This window comes from Pongo abelii, chromosome 22, assembly GCF_028885655.2.
Source record: "Pongo abelii isolate AG06213 chromosome 22, NHGRI_mPonAbe1-v2.0_pri, whole genome shotgun sequence".
NCBI classification, from domain to species: Eukaryota; Metazoa; Chordata; class Mammalia; order Primates; family Hominidae; genus Pongo; species Pongo abelii.
In genome coordinates this window covers 12,811,463-12,830,861 of record NC_072007.2, presented here as the reverse complement: position 1 = coordinate 12,830,861, position 19,399 = coordinate 12,811,463, and the positions used below count along the sequence as shown (strand labels likewise).

The 19,399-nt window shown below is 39.1% G+C and overlaps 1 protein-coding gene across 2 annotated transcripts in view; it reads right to left on the bottom strand.

Annotated features, from left to right (window-relative positions):
- The window catches only part of LOC134760841 (protein FRG1-like), a 45,556-nt gene that overhangs the window by 3,842 nt on the left and 22,315 nt on the right, over positions 1-19,399 (bottom strand). The gene's annotated exons all lie outside the window — the stretch shown is intronic.

The following is a 19,399-nucleotide window of genomic DNA, read 5'->3' as shown; positions in this document are numbered from 1 at the left end:
AGTACAAACATCAGTCTTCACAGAATTACAAAAATTCACATGGAACTAAAGAAGACATAGACGGGACATACTTTAAGGTAATAAAAGCCTGGAAACAAAAAAGAGTCTGTATAGCCAAAGAAAGACTAAGCAAAAAGAACAAATCTAGAAGCCGACTTCAAACTATAGTAGAAAGCCATCGTCACTAAAACAGCATGGTACTGGTATAAAAATAGCCATTTAGATCAATGGAACATATTAGAGAACCCAGAAATAAAGCCAAATACTTACAGTCATCTAATCTTCAACAAAACAAACAAAAACATAAAGCAGAGAAAGAATACCCTACTTGGGGAGGAGCCAAGATGGCCGAATAGAAACAGCTCCAGTCCACAGCTCCCAGCATGAGCGTCACAGAAGACGGGTGATCTCTGCATTTCCATCTGAGGTACCATGTTCATCTCACTTGGGAGTGCCAGACAGTGGGCTCAGGTCAGTGGGTGAGTGCACCGTGTGCCAGCCAAAGCAGGGGCAAGACATTGCCTCAATAGGGAAGTGCAAGGGGTCAGGGAGTTCCCTTTCCAGGGGTGACAGAAGGCACCTGGAAAATCCGGCCACTCCCACCCGAATACTGGGCTTTTCCGACGGGCTTAGGAAACGGTGCACCAGGAGATTTTGGCCCGCACCTGGATTAGAGGGACCTAGGCCCACGGAGTCTTGCTGATTGCTAGCACAGCAGTCTGAGATTAAACAGCAAGTCCGCAGAGAGGCTGGGGGAGGGGCGCCCGCCATTGCCCAGGTTCCCTTAGGTAAACAAAGCAGCCGGGAAGCTCGAACATGGTGGAGCCCACCACAGCTCAAGGAGGCCTGCCTGACTCTGTAGGCTCCACCTCTGGGGGCAGGGCACAGACAAACAAAAAGACAGCAGTAACCTCTGCAGACTTTAAAGTCCCTGTCTGACAGCTTTGAGGAGAGCAGTGGTTCTCCCAGCATGCAGCTGGAGATCTGAGAATGGGCAGACTGCCTCCTCAAGTGGGTCCCTGACCCCTGAACCCCAAGCAGCCTAACTGGGAGGCACCCCCCAGCAGGGGCAGACTGACACATCAAACGGCCAGCCAGGTACTCCAACAGACCTGCAGCTGAGGGTCATGTCTGTTAGAAGGAAAACTAACAGAAAGGACATCCACACCAAAAACACATCTGTACATCACCATCATCAAAGACCAAAAGTAGATAAAACCACAAAGATGGGGAAAAAACACAGCAGAAAAACTGGAAACTCTAAAAAGCAGAGAACCTCTCCTCCTCCAAAGGAAAGCAGTTATTCACCAGCAACGGAAGAAAGCTGGATGGAGAATCACTTTGACAAGCTGAGAGAAGAAGTCTTCAGACGATTAAATTACTCCGAGCTACGGGAGGATGTTCAAACCAAAGGCAAAGAAGTTGAAAACTTTGAAAAAAATTTAGAAGAATGTAAAACTAGAATAACCAATACAGAGAAGTGCGTAAAGGAGCTGATGGAGCTGAAAACCAAGGCTCGAGAACTACGTGATGAATGCAGAAGCCTCAGGAGCTGATGCAATCAAATGGAAGAAAGGGTATCAGCCCTGGAAGATGAAATGAATGGAATGAAGTGAGAAGGGAAGTTTGGAGAAAAAAGAAAAAAAAAGAAACGAGCAAAGCCTCCAAGAAATGTGGGACTATGTGAAAAGACCAAATATACGTCTGATTGGTGTACCTGAAAGTGACGGGGAGAATGGAACCAAGATGGAAAACACTCTGCAGGATATTATCCAAGAGAACTTCCCCAATCTAGCAAAGTAGGCCAACATTCAGATTCAGGAAACACAGAGAACAACACAAAGATACTCCTCGAGAAGAGCAACTCCAAGACACATCATTGTCAGATTCACCAAAGTTGAAATGAAGGAAAAAATGTTAAGGGCAGCCAGAGACAAAGGTCGGGTTACCATCAAAGGGAAGCCCATCACACTAACAACGGGTCTCTCGGCAGAAACCCTACAAGCCAGAAGAGAGTGGGGGCCAATATTCAACGTTCCAAAAGAAAAGAATTTTCAACCCAGAATTTCATATCCAGCCAAATTAAGCTTCATAAGTGAAGGAGAAATAAAATACTTTACAGACAAGCAAATGCTGAGAGATTTTGTCACCACCAGGCCTGCCCTAAAAGAGCTCCTGAAGGAAGCACTAAATATGGAAAGGCACAACCGGTACCAGCCACTGCAAAATCATACCGAAATGTAAAGACCATCGAGACTAGGAAGAGACTGCATCAACTACCGAGCAAAATAACCAGCTAACATCATAATGACAAGATCAAATTCACACATAACAATATTAACTTTAAATGTAAATGGACTAAATGCTCCAATTAAAAGACACAGACTGTCAAATTGGATAAAGACTAAAGACCCATCAGTGTGCTGTATTAAGGAAACCCATCTCACGTGCAGAGACACACATAGGCTGAAAATAAAAGGATGGAGGAAGATCTACCAAGCAAATGGAAAACAAAAAAAGGCACGGGTTGCAATCCTAGTCTCTGATAAAGCAGACTTTAAACCAACGAAGATCAAAAGAGACAAAGAAGGCCATTACATAATGGTAAAGGGATTAATTCAACAAGAAGAGCTAAGTATCCTAAATATATGTGCACCCAATACAGGAGCACCCAGATGCATAAAGCAAGAGAAAGCAGGAAAGATCCAAAATTGACACTCTAACATCACAATTAAAAGAAGTAAAAAGCAAGAGCAAACACATTCAAAAGCTAGCAGAAGGCAAGAAATAAGTAAAATCAGAGCAGAACTGAAGGAAATAGAGACACAAAAAACCCTTCAAAAAATTAATGAATCCAGGAGCTGGTTTTTTGAAAGGATCAACAAAATTGACAGACTGCTAGCAAGATTAATAAAGAAAAAAAGAGAGAAGAATCAAATAGATGCAATAAAAAATCATGAAGGTGATATCACCACTGACCCCTCAGAAATACAAACTACCATCAGAGAATACTACAAACACCTCTATGCAAATAAACGAGAAAATCTAGAAGAAATGGATAAATTCCTAAACACATAAACCCTCCCAAGACTAAACCAGGAAGAAGTTGAATCTCTGAATAGATCAATAACAGGAGCTGAAATTGTGGCAATAATCAATAGCTTACAAACTAAAAAAAGTCCAGGACCAGATGGATTCACAGCCGAATTCTACCAGAGGTACAAGGAGGAACTGGTATCATTCCTTCTGAAACTATTCCAATCAACAGAAAAAGAGGGAATCCTCCCTAACTCATTTTATGAGGCCAGCATCATCCTGATACCAAAGCCGGGCAGAGACACAACCAAAAAAGAGAATTTTAGACCAATATCCTTGATGAACATTGATGCAAAAATCCTCAATAAAATACTGGCAAACAGAATCCAGCAGCACATCAAAAAGCTTATCTACCATGATCAAGTGAGTTTCCTCCCTGGGATACAAGGCTGGTTCAATATATGCAAATCAAAAAATGTAATCTAGCATATAAACAGAATCAAAGACAAAAACCACATGATTATCTCAATAGATACAGAAAATGCCTTTGACAAAATTCAACAACCCTTCATGCTAAAAACTCTCAATAAATTAGGTATTGATGGGGCATATCTCAAAATAATAAGAGCTATCTATTACAAACCCACAGCCAATATCATACTGAATGGGCAAAAATTGGAAGCATTCCCTTTGAAAACTAGCACAAGACAGGGATGCCCTCTCCCACCACTTCTATTCAACATAGTGTTGGAAGTTCTGGCCAGGGCAATTAGGAAGGAGAAGGAAATAAAGGGTATTCAATTAGGAAAAGAGGAAGTCAAATTGTCCCTGTTTGCATATGACATGATTGTATATCTAGAAAACACAGTTGTCTCAGCCAAAAATCTCCTTAAGCTGATAAGCAACTTCAGCAAAGTCTCAGGATACAAAATCAATGTACAAAAATCACAAGCATTCTTATACACCAATAACAGACAAACAGAGAGCCAAATCATGAGTGAACTCCCATTCACAATTGCTTCAAAGAGAATAAAATACCTAGGAATCCAACTTACAAGGGATGTGAAGGACCACTTCATGGAGAACTACAAACCACTGCTCAAGGAAATAAAAGAGGATACAAACAAATGGAAGAACATTCCATGCTCATGGGTAGGAAGAATCAATATCGTGAAAATGGCCATCCTTCCCAAGGTAATTTAAGATTCAATGCCATCCCCATCAAGCTACCAATGACTTTCTTCACAGAATTGGAAAAAACTACTTTAAAGTTCATATGGAAACAAAAAAGAGCCCGCATCACCAAGTCAATCCTAAGCCAAAAGGACAAAGCTGGAGGCATCACACTACCTGACTTCAAACTATACTACAAGGCTACAGTAACGAAAACAGCATGGTACTGCTACCAAAACAGAGATATAGATCAATGGAACAGAACAGAGCCGTCAGATATAATGCCACATATCTACAACTATCTGATCTTTGACAAACCTGACAAAAACAAGAAATGGGGAAAGGATCCCCTATTTAATAAATGGTGCTGGGAAAACTGGCTAGCCATATGTAGAAAGCTGAAACTGGATCCCTTCCTTACACCTTATACAAAAATCAATTAAAGATGGATTAAAGACTTAACCGTTAGACCTAAAACCATAAAAACCCTAGAAGAAAACCTAGGCATTATCATTCAGGACATAGGCATGGGCAAGGACTTCATATCTAAAACACCAAAAGCAATGGCAACAAAAGTGAAAAGTGACAATTGAGATCTAATTAAACTAAAGAGCTTCTGCACAGCAAAAGAAACTACCAGCAGAGAGAATAGGAAACCTACAGAATGGGGGGAAAATTTTCGCAACCTACTCATCTGACAAAGGGCTAATATCCAGAATCTACAATGAACTCAAACAAATTTACAAGTAAAAAACAAACAACCCCATCAAAAAGTGGCAAAGGACATGAACAGACACTTCTCAAAAGAAGACATTTATGCAGCCAAAAGACATATGAAAAAATGCTCATCATCACTGGCCATCAGAGAAATGCAAATCAAAATGACAATGAGATACCATCTCACACAAGTTAGGATGGTGATCAGTAAAAAGTCAGGAAACAACAAGTGCTGGAGAGGATGTGGAGAAATAGGAACACTTTTACACTGTTGGTGAGACTGTAAACTAGTTCAACCATTGTGGAAGTCAGTGTGGCGATTCCTCAGGGATCTAGAACTAGAAATTCCATTCGACCCAGCCATCCCATTTCTGGGTATATACCCAAAGGACTATAAATCATGCTGCTATAAAGACACATGCACACATATGTTTATTGCGGCATTATTCACAATAGCAAAGACTTGGAAGCAACCCAAATGTCCAACAATGATAGAATGGATTAAGAAAATGTGGCACATATACACCATGGAGTACTACGCAGCCATAAAAATGATGAGTTCATGTTCTTTGTAGGGACATGGATGAAATCGGAAATCATCATTCTCTGTAAACTATCGCAAGAACAAAAAACCAAACACCACATATTCTCACTCATAGGTGGGAATTGAACAATGAGAACACATGGACACAGGAAGGGGAACATCACAGTTCGGGGACTGTTGCGGGGTGGGGGTGGTGAGGGATAGCATTGGGAGATATACCTAATGCTAGATGACGAGATGGTGGGTGCAGCTCACCAGCATGGCACATGTATACCTATGTAACTTACCTGCACATTGTGCACATGTAGCATAAAACCTAAAGTATAATAATAATAATAATATAAATTAAAAATACAAATAAATAAAAAAATAGATAAAACTCTAAAAAAAAAAAAAGAATTCCCTACTCAATAAATGGTGCTGTGATAAATGGCAAGCCACACATAGAAGAATGAAAGAGGATGCTCATTTCTCACCCTGTTCATAAATCAACTCAAGATGGATCAAGGACTTAAATCTCATACCTGAAACCATAAAAATTCTAGAAGACGACATTGGAAAAACCTTCTAGACATTGGCTTAGGCAAAGACTTTATGACCAATAACCCAAAAAGCAAATGCAACTAAAACAAAGACAAATAGATGAGACTTAATTAAACTAAAAGGCTTCTGTGCAGTGAGAGAAATAATCAGCAGAGTAAACAGATAACCTACAGAGTGGGAGAAAATCTTCACAATCTGTACTTCTGATTAAAGGACTAATACCCAGAATCTGCAAGGAACTCAAACAAAACATCAAGAAAAACATCCCATCAAAAAGTGGGCTAAGGACATGAACAGAGAATTCTCAAAAGAAGATAAGCAACTGGCCAGCAAACACATGAAAAAATGCTCAACATAACTAATTATCAGGGAAATGCAAATGAAAACCACAATACAGTATGATACCCCTTCACTCCTGCAAGAATGGTCATAATCAAAAAATAAAAAACTCATAGATGTTGGCATGGATGTGGTAAAAAGGGAACACATGTACACTTTTTGGAGGGAATGTAAGCTAGTACAACAGCTATGGAAAACAGGAGATTTCCAAAGAAGTAAAAGCAGATCTATCATTTGATCCAGTAATTCCACTCCTGGGTATCTACTCAGAGGAAAATAAGTCATTATATGAAAAAGATACTTGCACACCATGTTTATAGCAGCACAATAAGCAATTGGAAGAATTTGAAACCAGCCTAAATGCCCATCAATCAGTAAGTGGATAAAGAAAATGTGGTATAAATATTTACCTCATGGAATAACACTCAGCCATAAGGTGGAATGAAATAATGCATTCACAGCAACCTGGATGAAACTGGACACCATTATTCTAAGTGAAGCAACTTAGGAATGGAAAACCAAACATTGTATGTTCTCATTCATAAGTGAGAGCTAAGCTATGAGGATGCAAAGGCATAAGAATGATACAATGGTCTTCGGGGACTCAGGGAAAGGCTGGGACTGGTGGGGTGGGTGTGGTGAGGGATAAAACACTACACATTGGGTACAGTGTACACTGCTTTGGTGATGGGTGCACCACAAATCTCAAAAATCACCACTGAAGGACTTATTCCTGTAACTAAACACCACATGTTTCCCAAAAACCTATTTAAATAAAAAAGAAAACCATCATATTCCCCCAAAACCTATTGAAATAAAAGAAAAAGTTAACCACAATATTAGGCATTGGGTAGGAGGGCCTTAATGGATGAGAGCACTGCAGTCACATTACAGCAATGCATTGTGAAACACCATTTATTATTTGCAGGTTTAAGAACAGACCAAATTCTACTGCAAAACGTTGAAGCAATGAGTATTATCACCCTTCACTAATTAATTAAGTCTTATATAATAAGTTTTATTTATTTGAAGTCATGTTGTAATTTGTGTTGGACCATATTTGCTAATTTATCAAGATGAGGAGGCTAGGCAAGATGGCTCACACCTGTAATCCCAGCACTTTGGGAGGCCGAGGCAGGAGGATTGCTTGAGGCCAGAAGTTAGAGACCAGCCTAGGAAACATAGCAAGACTCAACTTCTATAATTTTTTTTAATTGGCTGTGTTGGTGCATGCCTGTAATCTCAGCTACTTGGAAGGCTAAAATGGGAGGATTGCTTGAGCCCAGGAGTTCAAGACAGCAATGAGCTATGATTGTGCCACTGCACTTCATTCAGCCTGGGTAATGGAGCAAGACCCCATCTCTAAAAAAATGAAAAATTAAAAATAAATCAAATTAAAAAAACAAGAGAGGGAGTTCTGTAAGGTTACGTTTGGTGAAGTCAATGTGTAAGTGCAAATGATTTAATATCAATTTGTTACTCATTAGGTCAGAGCCTCCAGGTCCCCTATGGACAAAGGCTTCTATGACTATGGGAAATTTAGTCAAGGTAATAAATGTGAGGCATAACTATGTGTCCCCTATTCTATATGCAGTTACTCTGCTAGGATTAGGGGATGCAATGTTTAAATTTAATGAAATTTCAGGTATAACAAAGTTTGAGCTCCAGTATTGATTAAGTTTGTGAAGGTATGCCAATTGGTAGATTTCAGCAGATGCTAAAATTGATTCAGAATATATGCTGGAGAGTTACAAATACCAATCAGCACCCTTTTATCTTAGGACTGTATAAATTGTTTTAGAAAATAGTACATTTCCAATTAGGTCAGATGATAGACTTCGTTTTAATTTAAATTTTGTTTTTGTGCATATCCAAGTTCCTTCCCTTCCTTCCCTCCTTCCTTCCCTCCTTTCCTCCTTCCATCTTTCCTTCCTTCCCTCTTTCCTTCCTTTTCTTCCTTCCCTCCTTCCTTCCCTCTCTCCTTCCTTCCTTCCCTCCCTCTGTCCTTCCTTCCTTTCCTCTCTCCTTCCTTCCTTCCTACCCTCCTCCCCTCTCTCCTTCCTTCCTTCATTCCTTCCTTCCCTCTCTCTTTCCTTCCTTCCATTCCTAACTCCCTCCCTACTTCCTTCCTTCCCTCTCTCCTTCCTTCCCTCCTTTCTTCCCTGTCTCCTTCCCTCCCCCTTATTTTTTTGCCACTGGATATGGGGAATGTTGTTCTCTTTCCCACCCATATTTATAATTTATTTCTTTGAAACAGCCACAAATCAGTATCTTCAGAATTAAGGTCCTCCTTTTGAGCAGATTGTGTGGCTTAAGAACCATAGACTTAAGTCAGGTTTGGATTTCTCCCTTCTCTGTGTCTCAGGGGTACCGCAGGTATCTTTTCCTATAACCCTGGGAATTAGATCTTTGTTGTGGCAGAACCATAAGTCACAGAGCGATGCAGCACAACCAGCCCACAATTCTAGGGTCAGTGGATTGAAATCATCTTCTGCTACGGCTACATCTGGCTCTTCCAGGACTTCCCTCACCCCCTTTTTTTTCCTTTTAGGGTGTTGAAACTTTAGTGGTATATACATTGCCTCATAGTCAGTCAAAACTCCCCTTATCCCACATCATGGATTAAAGAGAACATTCCCAGGAGCCCTTCACTCTTCTAGAAGGACTTTATTTGTTAGGTCCTTTTTCCATGGTTTAGAATAAAAGAGGTAATAACTAGAAATATCTCCCTCATAACAGGCTCTACAGCAAATTCTACTTTAAAGGCTGTTGTTCGTGTCTTTAACTGTGGCTGCTTTTAATGTTCTTGTCATTCGCAGACAATTGTTGTCTCATTTTGGTCCTCTTTAAATGATGGTTTTATAATCAGCTGTAAAATTTAACAGATGCCCTTAAATGCAGGATTCTGATTAATAACGCTGGGGATTGTGACATTAGAATAGAGGGAAAACTTTCAAATAGAAGAATGAATGGTGTTTGGTCTACTTTGGACTGTATTTTTATAAATGTTATTAGTATGTGTTCCAAAATTATGGGAAACTTCAATAGAAATGTAATCCCCAGTGTTGGAGATGGGGCCTACTGGGAGGTGGCTGGTCCATGGGAGCAGTTTCCAGTGGTTCCCAGTGTCGGAGACGAGGCCTGCTGGCCGGTTGCTGGTCCATGGGAGCAGCCTCCGGTGGTTCCCATTGTCGGAGATGGGGCCTGCTGGGAGGTGGCTGGTCCATGGGAGCAGTTTCTATTGGTTAAACATAATTCCCCAGCGCTGCTCTTGTGATAGAGTTCTCATGGGAACTTGTTGTATAAAGTGTGTAGGATCTTCCCCCCTCTCTCTTCCTCCTGCTCTTGCTTTCCCTTCCAACATGATTGATAAGTTTCCTGAGGCCTCCCCAGAAGGTGAGCAGATGTCAGCATCATGCTTGCTGTACAGGCTGTGGAACTGTGGGCTAATTTTCAGTACTCTTCTGTTTTCTTTTCATTTTATTTTATTTTTTTAAATTTCATTTTAAGTTCCAGGATACATGTGCAGGACAGGCAGTTTTGTGACGTAGGTAAACGTGCACTATGATGATTTGCTGTACCTATCAACCCACCACCTAGGTGCCTAGGTATTAAGCCCCACATGCGTTAGCTATTTATCCTGATGCTCTCCCTCCCCATCCTCACTGACAGGCCCCAGTGTGTGTTGTTCCCCTCCCTGTGTCCAGGTGTTCTCATTATTCAGCTCCCACTTTTGAGTGAGAACATGTGGTGTTTGGTCTTCTGTTCCTGTATTAGTTTGCTGAAGATGATGATTTCCAGATTCATTCATGTCCCTGCAAAAGACATGACCTCATTCTTTTTTATGGCTGCATAGTATTCCATGGCGTGTATGTACCACATTTTCTTTATCCAGTCTATCATTGATGGGCATTTGGATTGATTCCGTTTTTGCTAATGGGAATAGTGCTGCTATAAACATACACATGCATGCGTCTTTATAATAGAATGATTTATAGTCCTTTGGATATATACCCAGTAATGGGATTTCTAGGTCAAATGGTATTTCTGGTTCTAGATCCTTGCAGAATTGCCAAACTGTCTTCCACAATGATTGAACTAATTAACATTCCTACCAATAGTGTAAAAGTGTTTATTTCTCCACAGCCTTGCCAGTATCTGTTGTTTCTTGACTATTTTTTTTATTATACTTTAAGTTTTAGGGTACATGTGCACAACGTGCAGGTTTGTTACATACGTATACATGTACTATGTTGGTGTCCTTCACCCATTAACTCGGAATTTAGCATTAGTTATATCTTCTAATGCTATCCCTCCCCACTCCCACCACCCCACAGCAGTCCCCAGTGTGTGATGTTCCCTTTCCTGTGTCCATGTGTTCTCATTGTTCAATTCCCACCTATGAGTGACAACATGTGGTGTTTGGTTTTTTGTTCTTGTGATAGTTTGGTGAGAATGATGTTTTCCAGTTTCATCCATGTCCCTACAAAGGACATGAACTCTTCATTTTTTATCCTGCGTAGTACTCCATGGTGTATATGTGCCACAGTTTCTTAATCCAGTCTATCATTGTTGGACATTTGTGTTGGTTCCAAGTCTTTGCTCTCGTGAATAGTGCCACAATAAACATACGTGTGCATGTGTCTTTATAGCAGCATGATTCATAGTCCTTTGAGTATATACCCAGTAATGGGATGGCTGGGTCAAATGGTATTTCTAGTCTAGATCCCTGACGAATCTCCACACTGACTTCCACAATGGTTGAACTAGTTTACAGTCTCACCAACAGTGTAAAAGTGTTCCTATTTCTCCACATCCTCTCCAGCACCTGTTGTTTCCTGAATTTTTAATGATCGCCATTTTAACCAGTGGGAGATGATATCACATTTTGGTTTTGATTTGCATTTCTCTGATGGCCAGGGACGATGAGCATTTTTTCATGTGTTTTTTGGCTGCATAAATGTCTTCTTTTGAGAAGTGTCTGTTTATATCCTTTGCCCACTTTTTGATGGGGTTGTTTGGTTTTTTTTGTCAATTTGTTTGAGTTCATTGTAGATTCTGGATATTAGCCCTTTGTCAGATGAGTAGGTTGCGAAAATTTTCTCCTATTCTGCAGGTTGCCTGTTCACTCTGATGGTAGTTTCTTTTGACTTGCAGAAGCTCTTTAGTTTAATTAGATCCCATTTGTCAATTTTGGCTTTTGTTGCCATTGCTTTTGGTGTTTCAGACATGAAGTCCTTGCCCATGCCTATGTCCTGAGTGGCAATGCCTAGGATTTCTTCTAGGGTTTTTATGGTTTTAGGTCTAACATGTAAGTCTTTAATCCATCTTGAATTAATTTTTGTATAAGGTGTAAGGAAGGGATCCAGTTTCAGCTTTCTCCATATGGCTAGCCAGTTTTCCCAGCACCATTTATTAAATAGGGAATCCTTTCCCCATTGATTGTTTTTGTCAGGTTTGTCAAAGATCAGATAGTTGTAGATATGCAGCATTATTTCTGAGGGCTCTGTTCTGTCCCATTGATCTATATCTCTGTTTTGGTAGCAGTACCATGCTGTTTTCATTACTGTAGCTTTGTAGTATAGTTTGAAGTCAGGTAGTGTAATGCCTCCAGCTTTGTTCTTTTGGCTTAGGATTGACTTGGCGATGCAGGCTCTTTTTTGGTTCCATATGAACTTTAAAGTAGTTTTTTCTATTTCTGTGAAGAAAGACTTTTTTATCTTGATGGGGATGACATTGAATCTGTAAATTGCCTTGGGCAGTGTGGCCATTTTCATGATATTGATTCTTCCTACACATGAGCATGGAATGTTCTTCCATTTGTTTGTATCCTCTTTTACTTCATTGAGCAATGATTTGTACTTCTCCTTGAAGAGTTCTTTCACATCCTTTTTAAGTTGGATTCCTAGGTATTTTATTATCTTTGAAGCAATTTTGAATGGGAATTCCCTCATGATTTGGCTCTCTGTTTGTCTGTTATTGGTGTATAAGAATTCTTGTGATTTTTGTACATTGATTTTGTATCCTGAGACTTTGCTGAAGTTGCTTATCAGCTTAAGGAGATTTTTGGCTGAGACGATGGGGTATTCTAGATATACAATCATGTCATCTGCAAACAGGGACAATTTGACTTCCTCTTTTCCTAATTGAATACCTTTTATTCCCTTCTCCTGCCTGATTGCCCTGGCCAGAACTCCCAACACTATGTTGAATAGGAGTGGGGAGAGAGGGTATCCCTGTGCTGTGCCAGTTTTCAAAGGGAAGGCTTCCAAATTTTCCCCATTCATTATGATATTGGCTGTGGGTTTGTCAAAGATAGCTCTTATTATTATGAGATATGTCCCATCAATACCTAATTTATTGAGAGTTTTTAGCATGAAGGGTTGTTGAATTTTGTCAAAGGCCTTTTCTGCATCTATTGAGTTAATCATGTGCTTTTTGTCTTTGCATTTGTTTATATGCTGGATTACATCTATTGATTTGTGTATGTTGGACCAAACTTGCATCTCAGGAATGAAGCCCAGTTGATCATGGTGGATAAGCTTTTTGATGTGCTGCTGAATTCTGTTTGCCAGTATTTTATTGAGGGTTTTTGCATCAATATTCATCAAGGATATTGGTCTAAAATTATCGTTTTCGGTTGTGTCTCTGCCAGGCTTCGGTATCAGGATGATGCTGGCCTCATAAAATGAGTTAGGGAGGATTCCCTCTTTTTCTATTGATTAGAATAGTTTCATAAGGAGTGGTACCATCTCCTCCTTGTACCTGTGGTAGAATTCAGCATGAATCCATCTGGTTCTGGACTTTTTTTAGACGGTAAGCTATTGATTATTGCCACAATTCCAAAGCCTGTTATTGGTCTATTCAGAGATTCAACTTCTTTCTTGTTTAGTCTTGGGAGGATATGTCGAGTAATTTATCCTTTTATTCTAGATTGTCTAGTTTATTTATGTAGAGGTGATCATAGTATTCTCTGATTGTAGTTTGTATTTCTGTGGGATCGGTGGTGATATCCCCTTTATCATTTTTTCTTGCACCTATTTGATTCTTGTCTGTTTTATTATTAGTCTTGCTAGCTGTCTATAGAATTTGTTGATCTTTTCAAAAAAAACAGCTCCTGGAATCATTAATTTTCTGAAGGGTGTTTTGTGTCTCTATTTCCTTCAGTTCTTCTCTGATTTTAGTTATTTCTTGCCTTCTGCTAGCTTTTGAAAGTGTTTGCTCTTGCTTTTCTAGTTCTTTTAATTGTGATGTTAGGATGTCAATTTTGGATCTTTCTTGCTTTCTCTTGTGGGCAATTACTGCTATAAATTTACCTCTACAAACTGCTTTGAATGTGTCCCAGAGATTCTGTTTTGATGTGTATTTTTTGTTTTTTAAGGTAGAGTCTTGCTCTGTCACCCAGGCTGGAGTACAGTGGCTTGATCTCAGTTCACTGCAACCTCCACCTCACGGGTTCAAGTGATTCTCCTGCCTCAGCCTCCTGATTAGCTGGGATTACAGGCGCCTGCCACCACACCCAGCTAATTTTTGTATTTTTAGTAGAGATGAGGTTTCACCATGTTGGCCACGCTTGTCTCAAACTCCTGACCTCAAGTGATCCAACCACCTCAGCCTCCCAAAGAGCTGGGATTACAGGTGTGAGCCACTGTGCCCTGCCCGTTTCTTGTATTTGATGATGAAAATCTGTTATTGACTGGCACCTGGCCTGTTTCTTGTATTTTATGATGAAAATCTGTTATTGATGGTAAGAGGATGGCGGCTCAGGTTAACAACAGGGTGTTAGAGAAACAGCAGTAAAATTTTGGTTCTCAAAACATTTGATGTCTCATTCCTTTTTCAGAACATGGGTTTTGCTAAAAAAGGCCAGCCATTTTGAAACTTGATTTTATTATCATGTACTCCTTTTGAAATTCATCTTATTGTTTGTATGAATTGGCAGCAGTTTGAGGGAAATTTCTGTTTTGCATATTTTCAGATTATTTTCATTTTTATATCAGAGATTTTGAACAGATGCTATACAAAAATATTCATTTATTTATTCAACAAAATTTAGTGCTGGTTATGTTGCAAGCACTTAGTGAACTTCATGCTGTACGTGCCTCAGCTACTTTTGTGAATGTAATGGCAACATCAAAAACTTTTCCCTTATGCACCTTATAAACCTTTAATTTCAAGGCATGTTGATGAATGAGCATCTGCTGTAACTTACTTTCATTGTCATTTAATTCACCATTATTTGGGTATACCTTATATTAAAACTGATTTTTAAAACCTGGAAAATATTTAACACATCTTCATCTTGACTTTTTCTTTAACATATGTAGATCAAGGGAGTCACTGAGAATCAATTTTAGGGATAGTTATAAAAATCTTAACTTTACAACTATAACTTTGTCCTCAATGTAATAACTGGAAAAAATAATTTACGTTTCAAAGCCTTTAAACTTTGTATTTTTTTGAAAAGGAGCCTTCACCGAGATTCTTTAAAAATTCTTGCTCTGTCCTACAGTAGAGACTGATAGACTCATGAATATCGTCCTCTAATGGATCTGTACCACCTCAGTTCTCTGATTGTCGCCCTCCTGTGGTGAAAATTAATGCTTATTTTCATTTGATGTCTAGGATGTAGTATGTTCTTGTTGGGAAAAAATTATGTTTCTTGAGAAATAAGTGCCTTCAGTATCACTGTGTGTCACTTAATAAATATGACTAATATCTACTTTTAACAATTGCTGCAATTTAATCCTTAAACAGCCATCCTTAAATTATACTTTTTGATTGGTTAAAGAAATTATAATAGGCATTAATTTTTTTTACATAATTTTCTTATGTGGACAGCCATTCTTAGAACTAAAACTTTCAGATGTTTATATTACAAGTACAATTATTATTTATTATTATTAATGTCAGTAGCCAAATGTAATCAACTCTCTTCCTTTTGTTTCCTTTTTTGAATCAAAATGTTGCACTTATATAAGCGAGAGCAACAGCTCTATATCTGGATCACTGCAGTTCCTAGAAGATACAACAGCACAATTTACAAATCCAAATTTCCGGAAAGTCTCTGCACATAACTCTAGTACAAAAGATGCTTCAGAGACTAGAGGGAAAAGAGAGGAAATATTCAACTCCCAGTTCAGGCAAAAAGGGAAGAAAGCCTGGTGTTGAAAGAAATCCAAGAATGACTGTGTCTGCAACTCGCTCCTTTCTGTAAAGTATTCATGGTGTTTTACTTAAAATATTTGCTCTTATGATGGTCAATAATATTAATAGTTATGCTTTGTAAAAGAATTTATTCTTTACTTATAATTAATGGATCATTCTAAATTATTATATGTTTAGTTGCTATAGTAAGATGATGTGAAAGATTTGTTGCCTGTTAAATATTTCTGGGATTTTTGCTTTATTTTTATATTATGATCTCTGTTTCAAAAGTTGAGCTGTAATTTTATTGTTTATACAAAGGTAGAATAAAGCTTAAGTTTAGGGAGAAAAATAAAAGCTAGAGTTTTCCTTTCAGCTATAGAACAGTCATTTATTTATATAAATGTTCTTTATGTAGCTTTCCTAGTTTCACATTTAAAAAGATAAATATGGGGATCTACACAGGTCTCAGTAAATAATAGTTCTTGATTAATAATGCATTTATTATAAAGCTTGAAGTTTTAAGTAGAATTTTGATCAGCCTACATATCTTTTATGGTCAGGCTGCTCTGATTATGTAATACCCAGTTAAATTTCAATTTCAGATAAACAAGGAATAATATTTTAGTATAAGCATGTCCCAAATATTGCATGGGATATACTTACAATGAAAAAATTATTTATTTATCTGAAATTTAAAATTAAATGGGCATGCTTTATTTTCTGTGGCAACCTGTTTTATACAAAACAGAGTAAGTCAGCTAAATTTTAGAATACTTAACCCTAACCTGGTGTTCTAGGTCTTTCCTTTTTCTAATTATAAATATTATTTTGGTTCAGGGTCGTGCTCCATCACCCAGGCTGGAGTGCAGTGGCACAATCACAGTGCCCTGTAGCCTTGAGCTTCTGGGCTCAAGTGATTCTGGCACCTCTGCCTTTGACTCCCATGTAGCTAGTACGACAGGTACGTGGGCCCAGCTATTTTTTTTTTTCTCATAGAGACAGGGTCTAAGGATTGTCTGGAACTCCTGGGCTCATGCAATCCTCCCACCTCTGCCTTCACTTCCTAAATAGCTGAGACCACAGGCACAGGCCACCATAGCCAGCTTATTTTTTATCAGGTTGGTGCAAGAATAATTGCGGGTTTTGCTATTGAAAGTAATGGCAAAGCCCGCAATTACTTTTTGCACCACCCTAATAATTTTTTGTGGAGACAGGGTCTTGCCCTATTGTGTAGGCTGGTTTCCAACTCCTGGGCTCGAGTGACTCTCCTGCCTTGGCCTCTAAAAGTTCTGGGATTACAGATGGGAGTCAGTGCATCAAGCTACTTTGAGTAATTTTTAACATAAACATAAATATGTTGAGAAATAGAAATGTTAAAATCATTGGAGGAAAATATATTGTAAAGTATAAAATAGATAAAAAAATCAAACAAAATAGTACAACAAAAAATTATCAAAATTTTCAGAGGAACAAAACAAAATCTAGTTTTAAAATCTTTAGAATTCATTCTCATTATATCAAACATATAAAGAAACATATTCAAAGAAAAAGGCAATCAAGAGCGACTGATGTCGAGATGACCCAGATGTTGGAATTAGTGTGGATTTTTAAAGTAGTTATTGTAATTCTTACTAAAATCAAAACCCCAAAAACCCTTAAAATAAATGGATAGGAAATCACAGCAGAGAAGAAGAAACTACAATAATAACAAAGGCTAAAGTAGAAATTCTAGAAGTGAGAAAGTTTTCAAAATTAAAAAATAATAATCAGTTGTGTTCAGGAGCAGCTTGGAGGTGGTAAAGAGTGAATGAACTTTAAAATACAATTGAAATGATTCAATGTGAAAAATGTGAGCAGTCATAGGTTGGGGTGAAGGAGCTTTTCCTTTGGTTAGTGCTTTTAGGTAATCTTGGTTTTGACAAGATTACTAGACTGATCTGTCAGGGGCATGCTAAGCCAGAGTTTATGTTTGTTTCAGCGGTGCTTTAAACAAAACTCATGATATTCTTGTGTACAAGATGGAAGAAGAGTGGACCAGATGACAATATTTAGATGCAGTCATTCTTAACCTCCGTTGCTCTCCCAGTGGTCTAGCTGGGGTTTGTATAAAGTGGAATGGGAGGAATAGGGAAGGAGCCCCCACCTACCCTCTCCCCTGGTCCACTTGTCCTTCTTCACTAGTGGATAAAGTCAACGGGAACAGGCAAGTTATTTTAAATCTGTATCTTCTGTTGTGAAGATCTGTAATCAGTTCTGCTCACTGGACTGGGGACAGGAACCAAGGGAACATGAGGGTGAATGGGTTGACATGGAGTCCAGGAACACACTGTGCCTACATGAAGAACGTTTGTGCCAGGAAAGCGAGTCAGCAGGCAGATGGACTCAGATAGGAAGCTAGTGTTGGGAAGCAAGATTTAGTCTCTTGAAGGCGGTGTTCCTCATTGTGTGGTTTGTATCACTTGCTTCAGAATGACCTGGAGTACTTGTTAAAATGCAAATTTTGAGCCCAATCCTAGACCTCCTAAGCCTGCATCTCTACGGATGGGTCTCAGTAGTCGATATTGGAAACGTTCAGGTCCCTAGGAGATGCTTATGCATATAGATTTGAACTGTTGTGTTTAAGGGTTAGGGGGCTGGCAAAAGCAAGGAATAGACCAAGCCCATGGGTGGGAAGGCTCCATAAACTTGGCACTGTTAGCATTCTGGGCGTAACAGGATTCTGCCACATGCTTCGCAGCATCCCTAGCCTCTACCCTCTAACACCGTATTCCAGTTGTGAAAAGCAAAAATGTCCCCTGGGAGGCAAAACAGTCACCAGTTGGGAACCAGAACCACTGCTTTGTGGGATCAGAGTGGTTACTTTGTTCCCAATCCAAGGATCAGAACACACGATGAGAGAAAGTCCAGGTATTGGAACTGGAGTTCCAAGTTGAAGCTAGACCTACAACAAAAGCTCCAAAAGCTCCTTTATAGGGCTGATCCCATGCCTCAGCTACCTAGATTGTACAGATGCCATGTAACTCTAGATTTGGTGACAGAGCTAATTTAAAGGCTAGAACTAGATAGGGTCTTTCAGGTTAGGCCAACACACAACGTGTGCTTTTGACATCATCCAGATGCTTGAACCAACCTCAGTCCTGAGGCAGAGTTTCCCATGGCATGTGATACACAGCCTGGATTTGGAGCTCTCACTGGCGTTAGATGCCACAGGAATATTGTGTTTAGAAACTCTGAAAGAGACAGGCTACAACAAAGCAGACCTAAGCAACACGTAGCATCAGAACTTCTTTATCAGCTTCCATTCCAGTCCACGAGGACAAAAGCATCACATACATATCCACTCTGGCAAACCTGTCCTCAGTAGGGAGTTTCCCCAGTACTACTCTCGCCTCTTTTCTGAGCCTACTTGCTCCTTTATAGTGTTTCCACTTTCTGTCCCACTCCCTAATAGATGATTTGTCCTCTCTGCCCAGCCGCCTAGTTCTGATATTTGGATTGTCTGTGATCTGGGTAGTACTTAGGAGGTAGAATCAAAGCCTTGTTGATTGGATTTGGAGTTTCTAACTTCCTATTAAAGGCACTGATTAAGCATCTATTGTATAAAGTAAAGTAAGAATACAATCCAGTAAGAAAGATTCAACAAGTAGAGCAGAAAGAATTGGTTTCTAGTACAGTTCATTCTTCAGGACAGGAAATCCAAAAAAAAAAAAATCTGTGGTAGGTTAAGTGTGTACTGTAAGGTTCATTTCCATGTGAAAAACTGTAGTTAGCTAAAAAGTACATCCATGAAGAATCCTGATTAGACTTGTTTAATCCTGGTTAAACTAGCTACTAGCTAAACAATAATTTCACAACAATTCAAGAACTCTGTAAAAGCATTCCCTCTGAATATTTTAC